This window comes from Pinus tabuliformis, chromosome 8, assembly GCF_031772625.1.
Source record: "Pinus tabuliformis cultivar Carrire ecotype Pingquan chromosome 8, CPIR1, whole genome shotgun sequence".
NCBI classification, from domain to species: domain Eukaryota; kingdom Viridiplantae; phylum Streptophyta; class Pinopsida; order Pinales; family Pinaceae; genus Pinus; species Pinus tabuliformis.
The window spans coordinates 316,376,690-316,384,613 of record NC_142294.1 but is presented as its reverse complement, the minus strand read 5'-3'; the positions used below and the strand labels follow the sequence as shown (position 1 = coordinate 316,384,613).

At 41.0% G+C, this 7,924-nt stretch overlaps 1 pseudogene; it reads left to right on the top strand.

Moving 5' to 3' along the window:
* Positions 1-6,668: 6,668 nt before the first annotated feature.
* Positions 6,669-7,437, top strand: LOC149235408 (uncharacterized; annotated as a pseudogene).
* Positions 7,438-7,924: the final 487 nt, after the last annotated feature.

Here is a 7,924-nt window from a genome sequence, read left to right as displayed (position 1 = left end):
CTCACTGGTATCTACTCCGTCTGAAATCCAGCTATCTATCGTATGTTCCTAAGGGTCAAAATTTTGGAAAGGCAATTTGATTTTATTCAATATCAGCATATTTCCAGAACCTTAAACACATTAACTGACTCATTGGAAAATTATGTGTTAGATAGACATTTGCAACATTTATAAAAGGAAGCATCTCATCAATATCTACATCAAGATCATGTAACTTAACCGAAATAAAACACCGAAAATAAAAAATATATATATAACTGTTTATGGTTTACACATAATGTTCTGTAACCAAGACAAAATTGGTCAAATGACCCAAAAACTCAAAACTCTAGGGGGCACCCTAGTCTAATGATGCTGGTGATAACAAGTCACCGCCTGTGCAATCATGCGTAAAAGCCTAGTCCATCGACTTGGCATGCCAGTAGTATGTCGCTGCAACCTCAAAGGTAGATCGTCAGTCCTCACATCTGGAATACCGAGAGTGAGGCCCTTGACCTGATCCTGTAATGCTGAAAGAGTCTCAGCCACATCAAGGTCGCGAAGGATAGCCCTTCCCACAGCCTCTCCTGCAGGAACAGCAGCTGGCACTCTCAGGCATACTACTGGCCGGACGGGACCGACATCTGCATGGGCACATGAGTTTTGATTAGTCTTGATAGAGTAAAGCACAAGGACATTATAAAAGAAAAATGATAAACAAGAATATGGTCAAAGAATTTACCAATGGCACCCCACTGTTCGCCAGCCGGCAGTACCAAATCTGGGTCACCCCGGAAGTCCATACCAGCATATGGATACTCGGAATAAACCATCTCCTTACGATCAAACCACCCAAAGAAGGTATCAGAAAAGGAAATCTGAGACTGAACGACATGCCTACACATATGGTCGACCCATCTCTGCATACGTGGTTTATCGGTGGAGGTAAACCGAGTGCAATATACTGCGGCTGCATCAGTGGTATCTTTTACAAGTCAAAGGCGGTCAAGATAGAACCATATCCAAAGTTCTTCAGTATCCCGCTCTTCACCTTGGTCAACTGTTCTTTCATCACAAGGAGTACTGCGTCACACCAGTTGAACACCTTCGGTTCGAGACATTCCAAGGCGTACTGCATATAAGATTGGTTGGCCACATGAAGAGCCGCACCACCAGCCATCCTACCAAAAGTGAACAGAATGGTCCTCAAAGACTTACCAGTGACATCACGGATGATGATCTTGCCGTCTTTGCTCGGCTGAGATACCTCTCTGCAATACCTGTGAACATAATCTCTCACAGATTCACCTCCACGGGCTGAACCTAATAAAGAGATGGGGGCACCCCGCCTCGATAAGCCGATCAAAAAATAGATGTCCACTATAGTCAAGGGGATGGATTTGCCCCTAATCTGGAACACCTGGCTAGTAGGATCCCAAGCATCGAGCAAATACTGTAGCAAGTTGATTTGTTGTCTCATGCTAGAGATGCGGAAAAACTTCAACAGGCCACAGTTCCGCAGTGCGTTTACTGTAACCGCATCATGTAAAGCAAGCATTTCCTCTTCTTCATGCTCACGTTCTCGCCATGTAATAGTCATCTTGCTCCAAAAAATCTCTGAAAACAAATAAGAGAAGAGTTAGATCCTGATTTGGTGAGAAACAGACAAAATTTCCATCAAAAAGCTGTGCATAAATTTACTTCCTTGCACTCATCGCACCTACAGTAGTGTTCTGGGTGCGTTGCATGTCAATTGGCCAGTAGACAGGCTAACATACAACGCACCTTTCGATACATAAAGGGTGCGATGGAGCCAAGGCAAGTTTTTCAAACCCCAGAGGCTCAGAAAAACCATAAATTAGGCTCAGAATGCAAAATGGAAAGGATGAAATGAAAGAGCTCAGGTTTAGCCCCTACCTGGTCTAGACGGTGCCGAAGATCATCCACAGAATCTCTCGGAATCAGCTGATGAATCAAGGGGGGAAAGCACCTCCAAAGCTCCAACAAGCGAAAGTTCAAATGAAATGGTAAAATGAGAGGTAAAAGCACTTTTAAATTACTTTTACATAATTCGAGTAAAATATTAGTGTCCTAACTCATTTTTCAAACGTATATCGTTCATTTCTAACTAGTTTGATGAAGCAATTGAGCATGTAGTACAATCTTTGAAAGAACAAAGCTATTTATGGTAAAGTCAAGAAAAGACCGTTACATCGAGCAGTTTTAACGCGGACTTCATGCTCGTTAAAAAATAAACATAAGTAATGAGCAAATGTTTCCCCCAGCATTTAAGCTCAATAAAAAATGAACCAATTCCCGTTAAATAATCATCGTGAATGTAGTACTTCAGCCTTTAAAGCCTTGGTCATGTTCCCATCATCACCTCCACCCTGTATTGGCCGATCATTCACCTCAATTTGATTGTTTACCAATTTTGAGGAACAGCTGCGAAGAGTGATCCTATTAGCCATCCTTGTAACACTGTCATGATTGGAAAATTCCAAACCTTACCAGGAATCAGCTGTTACCCAATTTTATCACTCGTTCCTCAAAGACGAGTCTCCTTTAAGCTCTTTTCAACTGACTTGTAAAATATGAAAAGATTGCTGAGCCATTGGCCTCTCCAGCTCGTTAAAGGGACCGAAAGTGCTATCCCTCCTTTAGATTTTAATATTTTTTGACCTGAGGGATTATTACACAAAAAGATCGAGCGCTTGTTTTCTTCGGCTCGTTAAAAGTATCAAAAATTCATCCCTTCTGTATCGTTTTATACTTTTTCGGACTTAAGGGATTAGATGATGAAAAAGGATTTTGGAGTTTCCTTTACGTCCCTTTTCAGACTCTCTAAAATTGAAAAGGACCGAGTTATCTTTGTCGTTAAACTTGTTAAAACCTAATAGCGACAAACTTGTCCATAGCAGACAAGAACGAGTTTCACTATCGCTAGGCTCGTTAAAACACAGCGATGGGTTTGCCTGAAGGGAAAATTATAGAACAAGCATATGTTATCCTCCTCAAGCTTGACAAAAATAAAGAGGTACTGGTTAGCAATGACTGGGGAAAATTGGGAAGAAAACTTGAAGAAACTTTGTTGGTAGCAAGTCGCTCTTGAACATGACACTTTCACTCCGCATCTAGGTCGGGTTGGGTTGTTTCATTCACCGGTCACATCACCATGGTCCCATCACACCATCCACATTTGGGGTTAATGCTACCAATCCATCACGTCTGTGTCGCTAATATGTTCAAGAGAAGTCACTCAGAGAATTCACCTGTGTCTCACCCGCTGCAATACATTTACGCTCCATTCTTTCATGACCACGACCCTGAATCTTATATCACCAGATCGTTTTCACCTCCATTAAAATCATTTGCTCCATTCCATGTCATTGATGTGGGATTCATTAAGGCCCTCCTATGACGGATCACTTCTTGTCGACATCAGCTCATTATCCAAGAAGCCGATCTAGGGACACCTCTTTCAGTACTTTGAAGCTTTCATGCCTCAATGGCAAGTTTCTCACTTCCGGCGACAGGTTTACATCAATGACCTTCGACCAAAAGATTTTGCGTGGTGTTCGACGCCATGTCCTTTATTCACGCCACGTGAATTGTACTGCAGTACCTTGAGGGTCATTATCATTATCGGTGATTCTTCTTGCGCCTGTTAATAGCTTACATCATTGGCTGGTAATCAGGCGATCTCTTTCCATGTTCAACTCCAAAACATCTCTCACATGGATCGACTTGTACTTTGAGTGAAGCTCTAATGAGATTGAAGACCCCGGATCTAGTTTCATCCATCCGGGCTGTGATATATATTCAGGAAAATAAAGACATCAAATGTACATCATTGATACACAGATAATCATCCAATCTATGGGATGATGGCTCTACCAGAATCATCAGTCTACACTCAGACGATTGTCTGTCCTATGTACATTAAAATGATTTATAAAGTTGAGCATGGGAATGCCCGCCTCAGCTATATCATGAAAATATTATGAAGATAATGTATTTTATTGTATCTTATTATAGGTCTCCTCCCAACTTGAAAGAACTTGGGATCCTCATGATAAAGCATTTCACCCGACATCAAAAAAAGATTAACAACCTCATGCTTTAGGGGGCAACTGTTATAGACATTTTTGGGCACTGCAACCCCAAGCATAAAATGTCCGTAAACCAAGGGCTCCTAAGTCCCTAAAAGTGTTGTTCCAACCCCTAAAGGAACAAGGTCAACTAATTACAGCTTCTCCCAGAAGTTCTCCATGAAAAACTACTCAGAACATGTCAAAACAGGATCGTTTCACCTGTTCCACTGGCAAAGTGTATTTCATCTCACCTAAGTACACTCAGTGGGTGTGTCTCATTTCAAAAAGCCCTTCTATGGGGTGCGATGGGCGAGAAGAGACAAATGGCAGTGTCAATCTATAAGGTGGAAAAGCATGGAATCTTCTAGAAACTTCTCCTGTGACACTTACCTTTCTGAATTCGACCAAGGATGAGTAAGAGATCATCAATCTCCCAGTGGAAGCAAGAACTATCAGAGGGAAGACACTAATCAAATCACAAGCTGACTCATCTCCCTTACAGATATCTATATATGGATCCCTCATCCCAGAGATACAGGGCCTGGAATTTTGCATCTTGTAAGGAATTGCTGTTGGTTTCTCAAGGCAACATCATAGTGTTGGGTGATCTAAGCTTTGCATGAGGTGAAGAAGGGCTTACTTGCTGAGAGGATGATGCTGGGTCAGAACAACTGGTTGTAACTCTCTTGGCTCTTTCTTGATTATCAATAAAGCTATTCAAGTTTTCCTCCATACTGTTGTGTCATTTATGTTTCATGCATTTGTATGGTCAATTTACATCTGATCTTAGATTGTTTATGATAATAGTGTTAGAAAATTATATATTACAGAGCAATGGAACACATAAAATATTGCAGAAATATAAACACAGAAAACGCACAAAACAAGAGAGGCACAGATATACGTGGTTCACCCAGTTTGGGCTACGTCCACCCCGAATAGCCAGTCCTTCCTTTCTATTATTCAGCAAAATGAAGAGACACAACCTACAGCAAATCCGCTCTAATATCTTGTGTTTTCTCTCACAGTCTCACCTCTCTGTTTCTCGCTCACAGAATACACATCTATCACACAGCCTCAAATACAATACCCTCATACAATGAGAGGGGTTGCCTTCTAGGGAAAAAAACCCTAAACTAAACATAAGTTCTACCGTCAGATCATCCACCTAATGAATGACCCAGATTGACTAGAAAGGTCGCAGCCGCCCCCCCCTGGACCCCCCCTGCAGCGAATATTTTACGGGCGGCGTTGCCGCCCCCATTTCGAACTCGGGTCCTATGTGGCGATACCTTTGAATATAGAAGATAATCAGGCTCCACACCCAACAAATAGATCCATGTTCTTGTATAGTGTTATGCTGCTTTGATTCTACAGGTACTCTGTGAAGCTGGGTGTATAAGGAAGCAAGTAGCAAAGGACTATCAGAAGAAAGAGGAATCGAGCAAGGAACCAAGCGCAAGACAGAGGTTGGTCTCCTTTATTCTTCTCTCATCTATCTTTCATAAAGGAAAATGAAAGTAGTTTTACTTTGTTTATCTCTAAGGTAGCTACCACACCTTAGTGGGATTAGCAGTTCTGCATAGACACTTTTCCCTGTAACAACAATCTTTCTGCGACACTAGATCCTAGTCCATCATCTTCTGGTACATCATATTTTGTTTTTTATTTCTCTCCTATTTGGGCCCTTAGATATTCTTTTCTCAATTATGTGGGCTTACCATGAAATCATGCCCTTAAACATTAGGGGCTTGGGGATTTCCCAAAAATTCCTCATACCTCAATGCTTCATTGGGGTAATCACCGCATTATTATCCTTTTACAAGAGACGATGATGATTGGAGACAAAATTTCACCCATTCACTTCCACATCTTCCTTGGGTGGCAGTTATTTGTTGCAAATGCTTTGGGTTCATCTGGTGGTCATGTAGACTTTTTGGATCCTAAGGTCATGAATTTTCTTGCATATAAATCCTTTGCAAGTATCCTTCTATTTGATTTCATCAGGGGCTCAAAGGAGAGATTTTATATCCTTAATACATATGTGTAATATTCTTCCAAAATATACTTCTGGGATAAATTTCAATCCTACAACCTGTTAAAGATGGGTTCCCTTATTTTAGGAGGGGATTTGAATGTCACCATTGAATATAATGAGGTCCTGGGGGGTTATTGGAGACTGAACCCATCGGCATGGTACTTTAGCGATTTTTTGGTGGATATTTTGTTGGCTCCCTTTATTCTGACCTTGACAAATGGTTGGGCTAGATTTTCATGCATCGCTCAGATGCTTGACCATTTCATGCTTCATGAAAATTTGGTGGCATTCTTAGGTTCTATGAAATCGTGGGTTATTCCATCCCAAATTTTGGACCAGTTCCCTAGCATAATCCAATGGTAGGCAATTGGGGATTCGGGTGGTCTCCCATTCAAATTTAATCACCACTTGTTAAAATATCTTAAATTTCATTCATTAGTGTGTGGTTTTTCAGCAATAGGATTGGACCCCTTGACCACATCTTCTTTGGAAATTATTGGGATTAACATAAGGGCTCTTAAAATTTTTGCTAGTAACTGGATTTCAACTAAAAAAATTTCAATGGTCAAGGCTAGAAGGTCTAGTAAACCACCACCACATGCATCCGCAAGGTGACGAAGGCCAGAATCAACAAGAGAGCCCTCAAGTGATGCGATTGGTGAGAGTTCAGTGACTTCATGAAGGAGGACACGGGTAGAATGATCACCATGTTCTCCACCAAATAGATCCTATTGGAGCACCTGAAGACCTCAGGCACCAATGTGTATGAATCTAGGTCTGGTGGCAATGATGCTTTCTTAGTCACGCTTGTAGGGGTAGCCAAGGGTAGTGTTGTTCTCATGGTATATCGAATATTCGACAAGAAGGATGATCATTTGACCTCAAAGTGCCCCTACAAAGACCTTCCCCTATCGTTGTCGAGGGCCTTGCTCTCAAAAAACACCCTCAAGCTCCTAACTCTATCACTGAATATGATGCTATTGGTGGCAAGGGAGCCTATGTTCCTCCCATTCTTAGACCTGGAAATACCATCGATAAGACCTCTGATTCTAGAAACATGATGTGAAAAAAGTACAAGAATTCTATTAGGATTACTAATCTGTATGAGGATACTAGAGAGGTCGACTTGTAGGTGCTTTTCAAGACATTTGGTCACATTACACATGTCCACATTGTCATAGGCGAGAGGACTGGGATCAACAAGGGTTTTGGATTCTTCCATTTCTCGAACATGGAGGATGCACAGAGGGATATTAATAAGATCAATGGTTATGGCTATGATAATCTCATCTTAGAGTTGAATGGGAAACTCCTAGACAGAAATAGACAAATGAATTACCTAAAACCTATACACGAATCCCATTTTCACGTATCCCAGACAAAGGAAGTTCTTTGTGGAATTTAGGGAAACTGTGGATGCTTTTCACATACTTTAGACCAAATGTTCTCTGCTACCAACATATGCATGCCAATTTCAAATCCAAAGATAATTTTTTTGTTGATATGTATCCTCTAATATTGGTAATGCTTATAACTCTGGATATTTTTACATAATCGATCTAGGACTATAATTTTATAGAATCGTCATGGGATACCATACTAAGAGATTAAATTTCATCTTGTTCACATTTTTTACTTTTCCACTTCTTAATATATGTGCAAACATCACCCTGATAGAGGTCATTTGTAACACCCTCATGCCACATCTACCCAAGTAACCAACCAACCAGGGTAAATATGCGACGAGAGGACACTATAATGGGATTCAACTTCCTAAGTCACCTTAAGGAAGTGGAACCGATCGAAACACACC